This window comes from Sinohyriopsis cumingii, chromosome 3 (assembly GCF_028554795.1).
Source record: "Sinohyriopsis cumingii isolate HCF-2022 chromosome 3, ASM2855479v2, whole genome shotgun sequence".
Lineage (NCBI taxonomy): Eukaryota > Metazoa > Mollusca > Bivalvia > Unionida > Unionidae > Sinohyriopsis > Sinohyriopsis cumingii.
Genome location: NC_142963.1, coordinates 52,268,911 through 52,289,800, shown reverse-complemented (window position 1 = coordinate 52,289,800; position 20,890 = coordinate 52,268,911). Strand labels below are relative to the sequence as shown.

The following is a 20,890-nucleotide window of genomic DNA, read 5'->3' as shown; positions in this document are numbered from 1 at the left end:
AGTAGTGACATCAACATATTCCAAAAAGGTACAACATTGCTGCTTCCCATTGACGAAAAGATTGTCAGAGAATATAGTTTCGGCGACATTTTTAACGCTTCTGCTAGCTAAAGTGTTATGATTTGATGTATGTGTTGCTGCAGAATGTGCAATGATAATAAATTCGATAGTATAATATAAACGACAGTTAAGGATACCTTAGATAACTGACCCTTACGGGAAGTACTGTATAGTCTACTATAACCGATCTTAAATGGAAATAGGAAACTGATATTATCTTTACCTGGTTTGATACCCATTTCCAGACATTCGATCTTTTTATGCTCATTAATGGCCACAACCCTTACCCATCGATTCAGTCTACTCTCACCTAAAATAAATGCTCGATTCAATGAAAGAAAGGTAACAGATTGTAAAAGTACATTGGACGTATCTATAGCAGGTGTTATTCATTTTTGTTTTGCTTTGGATGTTTCAATAGAGAGAAATAACCTAAACGTAAATAACTAAACTTGAACGTGTTTATGCATCGTTATTATTACTTCTTCGGTCCATATAAAAAAAACAATCCCGTGCTCAAGGAATAAAATCTCCAAGTCCCATAATATAAACAATCCCGTGCTCGAGGAGTAAGTTCCATGTACGTTTGTAATACTTTACAGACCTTATTTAATTAATTGATCGTCGACTCCGCCCTTATAAACACCTAGCAAATAACAATGTCCCGCTAACCAATGCTGTAACTGGCTAGATCGGAAGAGTTACTTAAAATCGTCGCGAGTTTAATGAAAAACGAGATGCTAATAAATAGACGTAGCCATATCTTTCAGGATCGACTATTGATTACTATCCCATCCCTTATACGGATCAATAGACGGAGGTGTGATTGATTAATTATAGCCCTCTCCCCCCCCCCAACCCTTGTACAAGTACAATTTGAAACGCTTTCTTTCTTTACCATTTATTAAACGAGAAAATAACAGTATAGGATTCTAACCAGATTCCATTCATCAATCAAGCAATTTAAGATAATAACGCAGTCTCGAATTTATTACTTAAGATTGAACGACTTGATTGTATTACTCTAGTTTGAATGAGACTGTAATTTAGTGTATTTTTAGGTGCTCGATGTGTGTATTATTTTCCTTACGAATATCAACGTATAAAGTGTATTTATACTATTTGTAGCTAAAAGTACTGGTTCTTACAATTGCAAAAGAGCGAATTCAACCTACCACAGCTGTCAACTGGCTTAAAAGGATTATCCTCTTCTTTATTTTCTTCATTGTTTTCATCTTCTTGAATAAACTATAGGTGACGCACGCTTTGTACTAGTTATGTTATACATTTCTATTTACGTCTCAAATTGTTTCATGAATATTTGGTCAGAAAGAGTGCAGAAGCTGATACGATTTCTGAAAGGCTAGTTTTCGTAAACGGAAACAATTACAACAATCGTAGATAATTCCATTTTGGACAAGGTTTGAGTTTTCTTACGGGGGTTTAACTTCACGGCATCATCAAGTCACATGCATTTATAAAACATGTTCTCCTTCAGATTTTATTTCAATGCGTCATGCTTATGCATACTGTTTTAAGCATGGAACTTACCATTGGAACAGAATGGGTTGTTAAGTTTATCGTAACTATCGGCCGGTGTCAATGGCTTGTTCCCATTGAGTTCCTCCTGTTCTTCATCTTTAACGTTTCCTGAAAGATATTTTGGAAAATAAAAATGGTAAATGTACATTACCAAAATAACAACAGTTATAACACCAGCAAATGTAAATGTGTATTTTATAAGCCTATTATCGTAAGAACAAATATCAAGTCTTATGAATTTAGGAATCATGGTCTCGTTCATAATTTATTTAAACACATAACGTTTGTGTAGGCTTGGGTAATGGTATTCTTTCCTTCGATTTGGTTTTTTACTTCATCATTTTCATCTGCTGAAAGATATTGTGGCAGTTAATAGTAGCCAATATTCATTGTGAATACAAAACTAACTACAACTTAAACAAGAGATAATTACGATATGTGAAATGGTAAATGTTTGAAAAGCATTTATTGTAACAGCAACATCAATTGTTTTGAAGTTATCAATTATGTTTTAATTCATAATTTTCTTAAACAGTTCGTGGTTAAGGATACATTTTAGATTCTTAACTTAGCATTAGAGCAGAAGTCTATCGTAACTATCTGCTGGGGTAAGGAGACTGTCATCCATTACCTCATTCTTTTCTCCTCCATGATCATCTGCTGAAAGTAAAATACATTGTAAAAACAATATCATATTTTTGAGTCGTTAGTTCGTTTAATTATATTTTATTCGAATCTGAGAAGGATATCGGCGCAAAAGCAATTAATCTGCCCCACCCGCACCCCCAACCACCACCCCGCGCCAAAAATTAACCATTTTACATATCGTAATTATCTCTCGTTTGAGTTGTAGCTTGAGTTTTTTAAATTCACAATGAATATTTGCTACTGTTATCTGCCACAATGCCACCATTGATTCTGCAACACAAACTTAGGAACTTCCTCCAACTGATACAATCTTACTTTGTTTATTAGTTCAATAAACAAAACAAATTTGTATCAGTTGGAGGAAGTTCCTAGGTTTTTGTTGGACAATCAATCACAAATTGTATTCGTTTCAAAAACATTTTGGTTAATATTTCCTAATTTCTATAATAATCTACAAATAACTGATATTGGTCCGCTGAAAGATGGAAGTAAAATGTCATATTGACGCGATCAAGAACATTTATCCCAACTCAGAAAAATGATCGAAAACATACAGCGAAAGAACATTTGTCCCAACTCAGGAAAATAATCGATTACATATAGCGAGAATAAGAAAACCGTCAAGCTACTTAAAATCCGAACTTCGCAACTTTTCCTGGTTTCAAAATGTCCAGCTATTACAGGGCTATTCAACATCGCAAATCCGCTATTCAAATTATTTCATAAAATTTGGCAAACAAGTAAATTCATGAACATTAATAGCACATGAATAAACGTGTGTTTTTATCATTCAGCTAAAATATTCAATCGTGCTAGAATTGTATTTATAAGTTTATGCGTATGTGGTAATTATTTATATATCTGTTATCACCCATGTCAGTATATCCCGTTCTCTTCCGAATGTTTATGAAAACTGCACATACCATTTAAACAGAAAGGATTGAACAGACGATCATAACTATCAGCTGGTGTCATCGGCGTATGATCTTGACATCCCTTTCCAACTTCATCTTCTGTAATATATTTTGAAACCTAATTATTTCAGTTTAAAAGTTATCAAGGAAAACACTTTAAGTATCCATTTACACACAGCCACTTTTGAAGAAAAAACCCCATACAATACATACATACATATATATACGAAAGACTTCGAGTTTGCGGCATTGTAGCAACGTTTCTAGTTCCATCCCACATTTTATTGAAAATAATACTCGAGTAGTTATTTCATTTTCATCTTTCCATGTCCTCTTAGGTTCAGATCAACAATAACTCAACCAAGATGAACCTGAGGCATGAATTAAAAGTAACGTCAATAAAACTGGGTTCGTGTATTTGGTAGAAGGAATCTCAAAAATCTATTTCATACGATGATATGCCTCTGCGTCTGTCTGTCCATCTCTCACCCTATACCCTCCCCTCTTGTATCTCTCTAACAATAAAGACCACTAAGTAACCGCATAGTTCTTTCAGAGGAAAGATTGTGAAGGACATCATAGACGTCCAATGATCTTAATTGTGTAAGTAAAGCATGTACAAATAAACATTCAACAAATCCAATTTCATTAGTAGCAAGCATGATCATTACCGATTATGAGAAGAATATCTTTGCACAAATAATTCAACTGTTCAGTAAGTAAATGCATATGTTTGTATCTGATTGGTGTTGGTAGCCTACAAAGTAAGCGTCTAAATGTACATTCATTCAGTTATGCAACGTTAGCTCCGTCTTTGGGGTTAGATACTATACTTATAGTTGTTCACTTGTTTGTGTGACAGTATAGAGTTCTCATTTTCGTAGGAACGTCTTGCTCTCAATGAATGGATTAAGTGCTGGTGTAGTAATGGACAAATACATGTGGAAAAGAATGCATTCACTGGTTGTAATGTGGCAAAACATGGACAATATGAAGTTTAACTACGAAATCACAGAGATAAGGACAAGAAAAGGGGTATTCCACCTGAAAAACAACGTCTAATTTAAAACATACAAAATATTTGAATAATTCCCGCTCTTTCGAAAGGTCAAAGCAAGCACAGCTGAAGCATTATAACATGGGCGAAAAGGCTGCCTCAATTAGTCGCCTCTTACGATGCAACGGAGGATGCATCTTTAATATTCTATGTTACCGAACATACATGGTGCAAGTGACAGTAGTCATGTTTGAAAATAGCTTGTCATCATAAAACTGCAAACCCAGTGTGAAACATAAGATGTGTGTAGGAAATTGTTTAACTGTTTCACTTCATACCTAAATTTTACGTATTTCTATATTATCCCGATTGAGATGATGCTCATTTAAATCCTCTATACATACATACAAACATACTCATTTTGCATGACTCCAAACTAACCTGAAATGATAGTTTCTACGACAGGCCGATAGCCAAGTAGCTCCTCAAGATCGATAGTTCCTTGGAATTCCTAGAAATGATCAAAGATCTTGAAGATTATATATATATATATATATATATATATATATATATATATATATATATATATATATATATATATATATATATACATATATATATATATATATATATATATATATATATATATATATATATATATATATATATATATATATATATAGAGAGAGAGAGAGAGAGAGAGAGAGAGAGAGAGACTAAAGGTTCTTGAAGCGACGGAGAAATCAAAATAGTAATACTAGAAAATCAACAGTCACGCACACACATATCCTCGATATTTATACAGATATCCACGAAAGCTACACACATACCTCGAAATATACGCCTGACAACAAGACCTAAACACTTGACACATATGCACTATATATGTGACAATATCTTCGCTAGGCAAAGTTGCGATATGATACCCTATATACATCTTGGCGTTTCGAGCAAATATTTCTGTGCGTCGGGTCTTTGAATTTCATTGGATGCAGTGGCTTGCCGCTGCATCGAACCAAAATAAAGTTGTTTACATTTGAACACTGTTGCTACGTGATCGAAACAAGGGGAGCACACAACTTGATATTTTGTTGCTCAGCTATCCCTCCTGGGGTCGATCCCCAGCATGTGGAAGAGTAAATAATCATCAATCCATTCTTCCGCGACTTTCTGTCGACTCAACGGTCATTTCAGCGAAAGAGTCCATCCTACGAAACCATATATTTCAGAAAGACATGGCTTGAACATTTGAACAAGATACACGCAATAAATGTGACAATCGCAAGACAAATTACGTTTCAATTTAGAACACGTATTTCTAAAACGCATACGAATGTCACGTGTTTCTATAACCCTTTAATATAAGAAGAGTACACATGAATGAGACTTTCATCTCATTGGCTTTGTCCTCAACATCACTAGCAAACGTTGTTCTGACACTAACACTTATCTATCCAAGAAGGTTGAGGCGTCGTAGAGAAGATGAGAGTTTCCTAAATGGCATTTACCTGGTATGTTGGTATATGGAGGCTTTCCTTATTGAATTCTGATAGAAGCTTAACCAACTTTTCAGAATCATCTTTGCTGAGTACGTACTGTCCTGTATTAATCACGTTCCTGAAAAAGACATGAAAATAATCATCATATTGACATGTGTGTGAGGATATGTGTATGTTGAGGTCTCGTCTTTCAGGACATGAATTATCGCTCTATATTCATGGCACAAAGTTAGTTTTAATGCTTCAAAATCCAGAAATATATGCCTCTTACAAAGGGCAGGATATTTGTCCAGGACTTCTCTTTACTGATTGTTCTGTCTTCGTCTAGCTGAAACTGGATATATATTTTGAAAATTAAAAGTGTTATGTTTCTGGAATTGACAGAACAACCCTACTTTATATATGTGGTCATCCCTATACTAAAATATATGAATTTGTTCTGTTCTACCAGTTCACCTCTTTCCTATTCATCTTTTATGTGACATTCTGGTATGGGCATTTCAGAGAGAGAGAGAGAGAGAGAGAGAGAGAGAGAGAGAGAGAGAGAGAGAGAGAGAAAGTATAATTGGAGGTAGAGGTGAAGAAATAATACGTGCCATGACCTAATGCAGAGAATTTACAGATAGATGAATAGTTGGCTTAACAGACGTGTAGATTGAAGAATATATCAATTTATACAACGTTGTAAAGTCGGGATTGATGTACGTACATGCGTATATATGCTTTACCTTTTATCACCAGTGGAATTTTCTGCATGTTGTAACATACAGGTAGACCAACAGTCCACGAAAGATTTGACCTTTTTTTCAGCAATCTCAGTGGCGACTCCTTTATATTCCAAAGAGAGCTGGAAGATATATTATTGGTATAAGCAGCTGCCGTCCGTTGGAATGAGCTACCAAATAACTTTAGACAACAAGCGAAATTGGATTAATGTAGAGCTTTTATTCGATCCTGGAATGGTAAAGGCTGTCAATGTAATAGCCTTAAATAATATTCCACCTTATGCCATGATGACAGCTAATGTTTGTGTTAGCGTTATTCCTTTATCTCTTCTTGTCGTATTTGTTACTCAAGTGCCTTACTGTTACCCCCTTTCCTTTCAAGCCAGGCGTAAGCTGCATCACATAATTTTGTTAATTCTTATTTGGAACTTCTGAATGTATTGTAAATTTAAATTGGGACTAATTCTTTTATAACTTTAATCCTAAATTGTGTTGTTTTTTAAAACATTTATACAGCTGCTAAAATCACCTTTAGTCACTGAATTTTAAATGCTTTGCCTGCTTATTTTTCAATTCATGCAGTGTGTATTTTGTCCAATTTGTATTCATGTATTATGATGTGTTTGGATGTCTTGCTAATCACTCTTGTTCTAATGCCTCATTTGTTTTACGTAATGTCGGTAAATAGATTGTTGTTTTAAATCATGCCGACGTTAAATACATCTTATCTTACTCTGATAATTAAAAGTATGCAACAAAGAATTCTCATGTTTAATGGTATTTTGTAAGACATAAATGGTCCGAGGTGAATGGGAAAGCGTTATATCTGTAAAATAGTACACAGCCATTTGTTAGTAAAAAATATCTGCTTACTGAGGCAATGTTAACCGCTTGATTTGTCTCCTCCTTTAAAAGTTTAATGTATCCTTCAGGGTTCGTCTTTGCCACCTTCCTGGCTTTCTTTACTTTCCTATTGCTAAACCAAGACGCGTTCTCTTCCAAAACCGACTTTTCTAATCTGACCATTGATCGTTTGTAGACCTAGAAATGAGGGAAATGAAACATTGCCAGGGGTCCTTACTTGACCGATCGGTTTCAAACCCTGGCGCGATTCCCGCTAGAAGCGATAAGTTTACCCCAAATTTCCAAAGGCTTCCACACAACTACAGTTGTAAATTAGAAAGCCCAACGTGTCTATTCTATACATACATTTTACTCTAATCATTGCAAGACCACAGATCTCACAACCAGCCAAATATATGGTTTCTCTTCGTTAGGTTTCCGTACCGCCAGCAGTTCTCGTCGTCGAAATTATGCAACTGTCCCTTAACACAGGAATCTATTTTAAACTACGCCACCTTAGGCTAGTCAAACTGTAGTTTCCAGGCACTTTTCGAAGGTATAACTGCTTGGCCTTTGCCACCATGGCGACATAAACGGTATCTGCCGAGTCATTTTTATTGATTACATTATGTAATTTACCGGTTTCCTACCGTAAATACTGCCACTGCAGTCACACCACCAATATACGCCACTATATTTTAGTAGGTACTTTATTAATCCATTGACATTCATTCGCATTCGGTTTGGACTTGAATTCACTACTACTGAACAATGACATCATGGAAACGCACTAACACTTTACTCTGTAACGTTTGTTTCTAGTAATTGGCCAATTATTTCTGGCAAAGGAATATTTATATTGCACAGAATTCCAATAATCAGACAAGTAATCACAAAAATCTAGGAATTCCTTAAAACGGTACGCTATAACCAAATACGAATACTCCAAAATTTATTACAATATCATCAACAGCTGAACAATTTTCTATTGACAAAAAAATGAATTGCTACATTAAATTAGCCGCAAGACATTTGGAAACTAACCAAAACTGCATGATGTTAACAATTTAACGTGATGAGGTCACGCACAAACAATACGATATGAAGAATGATCATGCGACATTATCAGGTGACGTTTTGCCATCAAATAAAAAACCATCTGTCACAGGAATCATATACTCAAAGAGAATCTTAAAAGAGTAATGACCTACTATTGAATTTATGGCGAGCAGATGTAAATGATTCACCATGTTTCATAATTTGAATATTATTGCGCGTGTCACCTACACTATAACGGGGGCTGTCTATATAATTATAGGCTGTTTTGTGTCTTTTTTTTGCCTAAATGTTTTATGTTCGTTTTGGACAGTGTGATTTAACGTTTTGGGCCTCGACACATGTCGTTTGGACTTGATAAACGTCCAGCAAGGTTACTCATTTCCTAGGTTGGCATTTGAAAATTTCTATGTAGGGTAAAAAGGTCATATTTCGACAGATGTAGCCACCACTGTGCGTTTCTGTGTTAGTTATTCTTTCTTTCCAATAACCGTTTGACTACCAGTTGGTAAAACGGACGCCATATTGTTAACATAACTTTAACAAAAAGTGGCTGGGCAAGGAAAATCAACATGGTGGTGGCCGTTTTATAATATGAAGACAGAGGAATGATTTAATGGGCTTTTCTTGGGACCAGTTCAAAGATACGCTAAGGTGTTGACATATCAAATATAATAAACGACAAGTATTATATGTAAATGATATCAACTATGTGATAAACCTATTTATTACACTTCTAGGTTGTTAATTAGGTAAATAAGTTATGTTGTATTTTTTTTACTCTAAATCAGGAAATAAAACATGGATGAATTAAGTTTTATGAACCAGCAAAACTATCATATTGATCGACGCGAACTCATCAAGATGAGGCTTACTGTTTCATAACTTCTTATTGAATTGAATGAAGATATTTATTAATATTGTACAAACGTTTTCGGTTGAGCCCCCGTCTGTACAAATGAATATAGTAGCATTTAATCACTCTGGACTAAATTTACTGTACCTTCTGTCCTTTCTCAACTCTATTACAGAAACGTTTGTACGGGTTCAGCATCTCCTGGAAGGACGTGTCGTATTTTTTCAAGATGACTTTTTCATCAGCTTCTCTCTCACTGTAAATTAAAAGGATATAAGACTGTATTGTCGCGGGAAATATCTTTACTCTATACCAGTTAATGACTAAGATACAGACATCGCTTTTACCAAATACCCAATCTCCCCGAACATATATTGAAATGTCTTGACACACTTCAGGTACTGTACCAAAATAAAACCATACTGATCGACAATTTTCGCCATTAAAACAGTAAGTGGACCCTGGTTCGTTTGTTCACAGCTTTATATTTACTTACAAAATATGTACAGTTCAAAGGATTCATAACAAATTATTGTGATATTGTATGGAAACTGATTATCTAACATACTATATATCCACAATAAAAATCAATAATAATAATAATAATAATAATAGCAATATATATCATCATCATTATAATCATAATCGCGACATTCGTTACATGCCAGAAAGTAGTAATTATGTAAGTAACCACGCAATTAGATAGGCTTCAAGTTTTCATAAATCCATCTTTATTCCCACTATAAGGAATCTAAAGCATGGAGATCACCATTCCGATGCAACCTGCCATACTTTTATTTCTTTTCTTTTACTTAAGGTTGTTTTGTAGGATTCCCAACATGGACATGGTTATGGTGATGGGCTATTTAGTTTCATTCTCAGCCTCAAATGCTCTGTCGTCTATTTCCAAGCGGGTACGGGTTGAGTGGTTGGGGTTGTGTTCATTTGGAACACCCTTGACCTTTGCCATTACATGCGAGAGTAAATCTATGATATTTAACTGGCTCGCATTGGAAACAGACGATGACGGGTTTAATCTGGTTTGAACTGGTGCTGGGTCGTTCAAAATCGACCATTTGCACACTACTCTACTTAACAGTTTTACTCACTTGAGAAGGAGTTTGGCAGACTCTTCATAGGAACATAATAATTTACGAGCAAAACGGGTCCTTTCTTCCATCATTGCCACTTCCAGTCGCAGAGCAGATTCTATCTGAATTATATCTACAAACCAATAAAGAGCTTACGAATTGATATATCGCACTGTAGTAGACTGTGGTGCTACGTTTTGTGGGACGAGATTGTCAATGGATTGAGGAAGTAACGACGAAAAGATAGTCAAACTGAATTAGTGTTTCGAAATGAGAGTGAGAACGATGGAATGATACACTGTTTACTTGTTGGCATGTTTAATTCAAGCAATGCTTATTCCTTTCGTGATATCTTTGAAGTTGATGGGTAGATGGATCGATAAGTAGATGTTAATTTCTTACTTTAAAAATAAAGTACTTGATGTTTCAGTAGATACACACAAGAAGAGTTTTATTTTAGCAATAAAAGGAGTACCAGCTAGCGTGGAAAATGGGTGGAATCTGGATCAATCGTTACCGCGAGTGAATATGGTCAAAGGATTATATATTACTAAAGAACCTATGCAATGAACTCAACCCAACCCAATCTCCTTTTGTAAATGAATATCATCAAAAAAATAACTCTTATTAAAGAAGAAAATAGGACACATGGAGACATGTAGGAAAATTACCATCAATGTTGTGTTGTCTCAGGATATAAAGTTTATCAGACATGTTCTTACACCATTTCTCTGCTTTTTCGGCAAACTCTCTTTCCAGCTGGGTACGAAATTGCATCACAGACAACCAGAATGGAACGTCTCTAAGAAACGAGAAGAACGACTCATTTGCTCTGTTGTAATTTTACTAGCTTAAGCTGACACAATACATACCATGATTCATGCAGTGATATGCCTAACACAAAAAAGGAAATATATTTACTGCTAATGTATCTAAGGTACCAAACAGCCCACTAAAATAACTGACTGAATATGTTAAGTGATTAATTGAGTGGATGCATGGACTGCCCTCCTGGTTTTCGTGCTGGGTGCAGGGACTGACTGACTGTGAGTATGCCTGGATGACATACAGTATGCGTGGACAAACAAACTGGCTGAATATGTAACTAACTAAACTAACTAAACCAAGTAACTAACTAACTAACTAAATAAATAAATAAATAAATAAATAAATAAATAAAAAAATTATACGATGGAAGGACTGGACCGAAATCGCTTAATGGTTGATTTTGATCAATAAGATAGATTACAACTCACAATGTATGTACCTATAAACCTATTTTCCTTGTTAAATACACATCTAACCTATCTGCCTCGCTATCGACGCATTTATTTCCCATTCACGACTTTTATTTTGCAGCACATTTATATATCAGCCGCATACAAATTATGTTTATGGTCATGTCAACTCGGATATGAACTCACTGAAGGAATGCCGGCCTGTTTCACGATATCCTTAAGCATGGATACTCTTTGAGTAAATTTTATACGATAATCTGTAACTGAAACCGATATTGCAATCTAAGTTATACTTTTATCGTTTAACGATATATTTCAAACAAAGCAAGGCATTAAAAGCAAAGCAAAAGTGGCAGTGATACTTACGATAATACACCGTAGCTATCCCCAAGACCATTAAATAGCTTTAGATCTACCATTTTATCGAAATTTAACATTGTCTGAAGCAACGCGTGTTAAATACGAGAACGGTGCTAGACTAACACTAACAACGTCCCATGTCAACCAGCAGATGACGTCGAGAATATAGTGACGTCAACAGTTGCTTAGGATTTCGAAGTTCTTTAGAACAGACACTACGAAAACTTTCTACCGCGGTATTTCTGAACCAACAATTCAATGTTCTTGGGCAGGGTACTGACACTTTCCGCCTGTTAATACTGGATATTGTCTTGATCTCATTATAGTAAAATAACAATATATTACATACATAATATTATTATTTTTATTTTATTATTATTTTTTAAAACTATTAATTATCTTGAGTTAAAAGAAACGAAAATATATCAACTTATAGATACTACATTTATATGACCAGTACACGACTTTGATATACATGTTAATTGTTGAATACGTTTAAATCTTAAAGCAGTAAATAAAGAGGAATGATTAGGCTAACGTTTTAGCAGATACTTCTGACATTAGAGAACGTATTGATCACAGTAGGAACCGTTGATAATGAAGTATACAATTTATTAGCTATACTATTGATGTAGGCAGAAGAATTGAGTTGGATGCCAAGCCTGGACAAAATATGAGTCAGAGAGGGCAGGTAAATACAAAACACACATGCTTAACAACCGAGAAAATATTTAGTAGACTTGGAAAAAATGATGTAATGTTCAAGCAGAAAACAAATGCACTCCTGAAAATATCAGGATCAATCGCAGTAATACAAAGAAAACGTAAACTTAACACATTCACATACACTAGTAAATAACTAAAACAGGGCATGCGGTTTTCTTTTTGGTTTCTTCTTTTGGTGGGTGGCGTGTTTTCGCTCCTTTTTTTATCGGAATTTTTCTGCAAACTTAGATTTGGCATGATTATGTTTCACACCATTCCGTATGTCGCCGAGTTGCCGTACTTGACACGTGTCAAACATGTGATCAAAAATTTTAAAGATTAATTTGTGACATTTATAACCGTTTCGCAAAAAGATAATTATTTAAAACTATTTGTCACGAATAACGAAAGGACGCAGATAGTGTTGATATCTCCGTTTAGGACTCACGGTACTAATTCATTTCCCATAGTAAACCTCTGCAAACCCCATGATATTAAAAATACAATAACTTATAATTTTGGAGTGCTCATGATGAAACCTCTATTTAACAGTATAGATGAAATCTGGATGTCAGCTTCCGTGTAGAGGAAAGGATATGAGCCGCGGCATTTTCTGGACCAGCATGTGTTTGAAACATGTGCTTTCAATTCCGCACCAAAGTCAGGAGCTAATCTTAGTAATGAGTGTTCCAAACTCAAGACTGTTAACGGACTAAATTTCCATTAATAAAACAAAGTCTCCATTTATTTCACTTGCAATTAGGATAAGCTCTCAAAAGGTTCTTTTTCCTACAACATAACTTACATTATTAACCAATCATGGTCAGCCTAACCCATATATACTCTATTTTAGCTTCACCCATTTCATTAGTACCGTGAGTCCTTTATCTGGTATCTTTTCTGCAACAATGATCGAAGAAAAGCAGTCTAAAACCAAACCAAGCCTATTCACAACTTACGGAGAAGTAGTATCTTTAATAATAGAACAACATATTGGCCTTAGAAATTTCCTTTGATATTGAGAACTCTTTAAATAACTTAATGTTGGATAACTTAGCATCTTAATCTAAGAGGTGTAATTGGCAAATCAAATCAATCTGAAAAAGATGAAAAAAGGACAAGCCAAGTTAGATGTGTGTGTGTGTGTGTGTGTGCGCGCGCGCTATTTGGACAGTGGAGAACTGATTTCAATCAGATTGAAGCAATAACAGCCCCAGGTGGACTAATGATTCCCACCGCTCCCCTCAAAGTCGCCTTTACGTCCACTCCAAAGAAACAATATAAACAAGGAAAGAAACATAAATAGTTAATTTGAAGTGTATATATGCATATTGTGGGTTTTATTTGGTACGCTGGCAGGTGTTAGGTTAGGTAATGTGGTTGGATGTTAGGTTTGTATGTGTTGTTGTGCAAAATATTATTAAACTCATCTCTTTCTTATATTCCAAGTTGACCAATACCACCTCGCGTTAGTCAATAGCATCAGCGTCCCACCTTCATTATAATCTGCCTCGTGGGGACTAAACCATGTGTGCAATTGTTTATTGTCTGGTTATATGAGACACGTTGTGATATGTTTATTGAGTTGTTTGGCTATGTAAGTGTCTGCGATATGACTTTATTTACTTTAGTATTTTAATATTCTATTAGTAGTTCTCTTCTTCGTGCCGTGGTGACGGTGGCCATATATTCTGACTCGCAGAATTCAGTTTCTGTTGAGCCGTTCATATTTGACCACACAGCTTACAATATTTTTCATGGTTTGGCCATTTACATTTTTATCCTAAACATGGCTCGTATACAATAAGAGCTTCTTACTGCACGTTCCTATTTTATCCATAATTTTCTTTATAACAGTGTCTCATTTTCCGTTTTTATGCATTTACGATCATTTACAATCTACGATAAAATGTTTCTTGGAGTATACTCCACGTTTACATAATGGCCATCTCAGCTAGCCAAGGTTCCGATATGATAATCCTGTAGATAGAGATATCACATGGGAACCTTGGCTAGCGAAGATGATAAGGGGCATACTGATATTCTAATTAGAATATGCCATCAAAAGGTTTATACCACTGTGATCCACATATAATGCTGGCAACGCCTTGGGCCCCGCGCTTTCAGGAAATCAACTCCATGATGCAATTTGTTTGCTTGGGGCCCCGCTCATCGCTTGCTGTCATTGGCCCCGCATGCAGGTATTTATAAATAAGAACCTGCATGGTCGTGTATCTGATTACTCACCGAGTTTTTCCATACTTTTCCAAAGTTACATTTAAGTTTGTATTCTGTTTTAAAGTGTGTGTGTGTGTGTGTGTGTGTGTTATTTGAATTTGTAAAAATATTTTAGTCTTATCGCTACGATGTCTGCAATGTGGCAGTTTACAGTGACTAGCACTGGGGTATCATACCGCAGACATGTAGCATGATGTCCCACCCAATCACATTATCCTTACACCAGGCCGACCAGTCCTGACACTAAACTCTTAATACTGAGCGCCTAGCGAGGCAGCTGCTAGTACCAGTTTTATGTCTTTGGTATGACTCGGTCCGGGTTTTAACTTTCGACCTCCCACATCTGAGACTGAGGCTCTAAGCTCATGACCACAGGAGCGGTCCTGTTTTGGCACATTAGTTTGGGCTCAAGCCCGATACTACTGGCATAATAATTCAGCACTGAAAAGACAAAAAATGAAGTACAGTAAGTTTATATACCACTCACGAGAAAGAAACAAAACATCAATAACAACATAATAACCCCCGAACCCGAAACAAAACACATAAAGAGCCACAAAGCAATACGGATGTTTAATTTTTTCAAATCACGTCAATAGTACCATAGGTACATTAACAATAAATGGGTGTATATGAAAAGGATCAAAGGGGCAATCAGAACAAATTAGTGGACATAATTCTTTATGTAAGGAAATACGTATGGATTGACTCAAAAGTCAGTTTGAAATAATTAACAGATGCCACTGAATTGCTACAATTTATCAATTGTCATTATCCACGCCGAAAAAAGTTTCTAGTTCCAAAACATAATAATATCAGTCATGTATATATAGTGACACCCAGGGCTATGGTCTTAAAATTGACTACCTTAATACAATGAAAAGAACCCGACAAACTTATGACTGCAGTATTAGTGTTTAAGACAATAATTACAGTATGGACCAAGCAATTGTTTCGATTGCAGTTTAACCGTAAATCCAGTAAATTATGTAAATACTAATATTTTTTTTCCATTTTTTCCTTTATATATGTAACGAGTGGGTTTGGGTGATTCGAGGATTTTGGTGGTTTGGGGTGTTTCGATGTACCCTAGCTGCACGGAAGTTGCCGTTAACATTCGGTTAGTCTTGGTTTCAATTTTGGACCGATTGCTAAAGATACAACAATCTCTATACTACGTTGTGAATAATATACTCGTTATTAATGTATAAATAAAGACCTAAAAAATAAGAGAGAGATGGTTCAAAGGAGAGCTGCTAGATTCACCACAGATAGCGTAAGAGTTGCAGTGCAATTTTGAATCACCTTCAGTAGGAATCTCGAGTCCAGGCGAACCAAGGCCCAGCTGATAATGTTGTACAAGATAGCGAACAACCTATTAGACATACCAGCGGACAAATACTTGACTCTGTGATATAGCCAAACTAGGGCAAACCACAGGAAAATGTTCCAATTCAAGTCAGCATCGAGAAATTGTTTCACCTAAAGTTCTGCTTCTTCCAACGTACAATAGGGACTTGACACTTGGAGGAAATTACCATCAATAATTGCAGAAGCGTCTGACTTGGTGTCTCCTAAGCAGGAGCTTTCCAAAATCCAATTCTAATGAACTGCCAGCTACTGGGAAGACCTAGTGATTCTCAGGGCTATGCCGGTTGTTTTTTTTTTAATAAATATTTTATCTCATCGCCGCTACGGTAGTCGGATTGGTCTGAGTATGAAATGAAAAGAAAAGGTACACTGATACTCTTTTACTTATTCTGCCTTTCTTATCTTTATTCTTCTGACTGACCTGTGACTTCCGTCTTTAATTAATCCTTGACCGCGCACCATCAGTTGCTTAATCGTCAAGTGTGACTGCGTCAACATATTGAGAAATATACAGATAGATGTTCGAAACTTACCTTTCCGTCCAAGGTGAAATCCGTGATTGTCTATTGTAAATAAAAGCTTCATATCATTTGTAACAACGGCTCGTTGGTCTAGGGGTATGATTCTCGTTTTGGGTACGAGAGGTCCCGGGTTCAAATCCCGGACGAGCCCTGTCTATTTTTATTATTTTGCTTTGTTTCGTTTATTTGCTGGAGGGTAAAAAATACCATTTTTCTAACAACCAGTATTTCTTTTTTGTACTATATATTTTTATTCTTTTATATTTAAGCAATGTTCAGCTTTTCCTGGACGGGTTTTTATATTTCCTGTTGCAAGAAATAGTCGCCTATTTCTCACTTCCGGATACTTATAAAAACGATAGCAATAGAAACAAAATCTTCTTCTTTTATTTGAGTAAACGAACAATTAATTAAATAATTAATTAATAACTTCAGTAACAATTTCGTAAGCATATTGTTGGTAAATTCAAAGGATCCACTTGCATTTTAGTTTCAGATAAACTGGAAAACAGAAGGAAAACCAAATATATGGAATCTTTTTTAAAGCAAAAAGGTTTATAAAGTTTCTCCAAGTTGATGACCCATCCTGGCTGACCACTTCCAAAGATTTTAGCGTAAGTAGATATTGATTTTGTCTTTAAGTATTTGTCGAGGAAGGTAGGCAGGCACAGAGAGAGAGAGAGAGAGAGAGAGAAAGAGAGAGAGAGAGAGAGAGAGAGAGAGAGAGAGAGAGAGAGAGATATATCGAATTGGATATGTAATATAGCTTTAACATGTTTTCAGTGCTAACACGAACTATTACTGCTGAGCGCCAAGCGATATGTATTTGGTATGACTCGGCCGGGAACCGAACCCGCCATCTTCGTCATCCATGGCGGACGCTCTAAGATATATATATATATATATATATATATATATATATATATATATATATATATATAGAGAGAGAGAGAGAGAGAGAGAGAGAGAGAGAGGGAGATTCATATATATATATATATATATATATATATATATATATATATATATATATATATATATATATATATAGGGAAAATGAGTTAACTTCAGAAATATCACTTGTGATTGTGAATAAGGTCTGACTTATGAAATAGGCAGATTGAAATCGAAACATTTATTGCAGCAAATAGAAAACGTGTTTATTTCGCAAAACACAAACTGTAACACGATTACAGGTTATTCGGATAGGCACAAACATGGAATCAGTATATTTATAGTAGTAAACAGATAGTGGTAAACAACACTGAAGGACACTTCACTTTGCGGTGGGTAATATATAATGGAATATTATCAAATTATTACAATCTAAATAAATGTACGTACAATTATTGCATACATAATACCGTAAGAAAACAAGTAAAAACAGTGGATATCTTGTATACATTTATGGATGTGAATAGTGGCATGACAGCGTAATATGCGTAATAAAATTATGAAAAAAGTTTCTGTACTGAAGTGCTCCAGTAAAAGAAATCATTCGAAATCCATAAACAATTGAAATAACACAAAATTAATCTGCAACAATTTATTAAAACAGACAAAAAAAAAAAAAAAAAAAAAATTACCCTTAAATTTCATGCTGAAATTTCTATTCCAGTTACTAGTGTAATACTCCATAGGGGTCTCTTTACTTAGCGAATTCAACGCTAGCGTGAATACCGCCAGAAGGCATTTTTTCCCGTGATCTCCAAGGACTTCTTTTCGTGGGTCGGTTACTGGTATAAACGGTGCCAATTGTTAAACCCCAGGTGGGCGGAGCATAATGTGTACGGAACATTGTGTTCAGAAATAAACTACAAAATTAGCTGTGATTGGTGCAATATGTGAGAGTTGTAGTTCCTGTTAGGCTTTAAAAACAATTGACCTATCGCCAGTTGTCAATCATTCCGCTCGATTGACCAATCAGCGAGCGGTATGATACACACCTCCAGTCACTGTTTACGTCCGCCATTTTCCTCCGACAAGCTGCTTCTGTCGATATCGACTCGACTATTGTATATCAATACTTTTTTTCAGTTCTTCAGTTGATAGCTTCCAGATCATAAATATGTCATCTAAAAATCTGAACCAAAGAGATGGATTAAACTTTTCGTTTTGAATAAAAATCCTTTTCTAATTAACCCATGAAAGGGAAGAGTATATCGGAGCCACATCAATACCCATTATCTGTATGTAATTCGTATTATTAAATTGAAAATAATTATTTTCCAAGATAAGTTTTTATTATTTTACAAATATCTTCGCTAGATAGTGTGCTATTATTAGGATTGTTATCAAGAAAATATTTGCACGCTTCAATACCATCTGCATGCGGAATGTTGGTATATAGTGATGTTACAACTAATGATACCAGGATTGAAATTATCAGATAGATGTGGAATAGACTTCGACTTTTTAATGACAGTAGCTGTATCTTTAATGTATGAAGGAAGTGATTTCATTAAAGGTTGTAAAAACTATCAATATATTTGGATAGGTTTTCAGTATATGAATTACAACCTGATATAATGGGTCGTCCTTGAAAATTTAAAGCTAAATTATGGTCAGGATTTGTACGAGTTTTGGTTAATATGTAGAATTGAGGTGTACGTATGTTAAGAGGGAAAGTATCAAATTCCTCATATACGGAATTATTAATTTTGAGGTGTACGTATGTTAAGAGGAAAAGTATCAAATTCCTCACATATGGAATTATTAGTTTTAGCGATCTCATTAATGCATGTTGAAATTTTTATTTAATTATTTAATTTCTGATTGACGTTCAATTTCTTTAACATAATCATCTTGATTCACAGTAATAATAGTGTTTGACTTATCATCCTTTTCAATCACTATACTGTCGTCATTCATTAGCTTATATACAGACTTAATTTCGTCCTTATAAGTATTACTATGATATTGCTTTAATTTAGTTAATATCTCTTTTGTGATCGCATATATATATGAATCACGTAAAAGGTGACTTAATTCTGTTATAAAAAGTTTCTTTGGGTGACAAGTTTTGGGATGACTTCTCCAACCAATTGGGGCGACTTCTCCAACCACTCTGGGGCGACTTGTCCAGATGCGTGGGGGGAATTCTCCATGGGGCGAGTTCTCCGCATACCGACGTAACTTAGAGAAGTGCAAGCGATGGATAAATGCTCTCGCTTTCTGTCTCTGTCTCAATGTTGTTTCATATGGCAAATATTGCTCTCCAATATCTACCTTCTGGCGTAAGGTCAATTGAGCCTCCTGGCAACATGTGAAATTATGTTAATTTATATCTAGATTATGTGTTGTATTTTTTTTATGATTTTTAAAAAAAAATTGTGGTACACATAACTGAAAATGCTTCTGCTGTGACTAGATAACTCTTACCCCTGTCTAGTTCCAGCAGAGTTATCTCTCTTAAATGCAACGGTGTGCCTGGTTTTGTCCCTGTCAAATTGTCAATCTAACATTGTTCTCTATGACAGTGTGTGACATGCATGCCGAGGTCAAATAGAAAAGTATATTTATTTCGCAAAACATTAGCATTGAAGTCTATGCAGAAACAATAGGTACCGAAATACCTGCTGTGACAATGGGAACATTGGTCAGTTACTTTCCCCTGATGTGACAAGGTGGCGCTTTAGTCAGGTAAGCCCCTCGCAATTCCGGTTTACTTCGTCTATGTTCAACCCATACTCGTGACTTTCTGAAAAATGCTTGTCGTGCCTCAGTGAAAAAGCGTGTTACCTGTACTATCCACATTTGTATTAAAATGGTTGGTCAAATTCATCAGTCGCACAACGAATGTTCGTTATGGTGAGTACGTTATGACTTGTGAACATTTTGGTATTCATAGGTACGTTTTGACTCTGATACCTTTAATCGGTCAAGGTACTTTAGACTTGGGTATGTATTGAGTGTAATTCTCTGGCTAGAGTAAGCTTTCATGTATTGGAAAACTTTACTAAATGCTTTCTTTACTCTCATTAGTCATATGATGACCATGTGTAAACCGCTTCATCAATCAGTTTCACGTCAAATCTCTACAGTCCAACCTGCAACGAATCTGAATTCAATGAATAGAAAGATATATTCCTGATGGAAAAATAACATACACCCCCCCCAACAAAAAAAAAAATCTTAAAAAAATACACCCCCCCCCCCAAACAAATCAGTTGTGAAATTCGTATTAAAAGGTACTCTAAGAGTTCTTTCATGAAATAGAACATGCAGTT

At 35.3% G+C, this 20,890-nt stretch overlaps 1 non-coding gene across 1 annotated transcript; it reads left to right on the top strand.

Annotated features, from left to right (window-relative positions):
* Nucleotides 1–16,743: 16,743 nt before the first annotated feature.
* On the top strand, nt 16,744–16,815 carry Trnap-ugg (transfer RNA proline (anticodon UGG)). Its single transcript has one exon. It is a non-coding gene; the product is annotated as a tRNA-Pro (tRNA).
* Nucleotides 16,816–20,890: the final 4,075 nt, after the last annotated feature.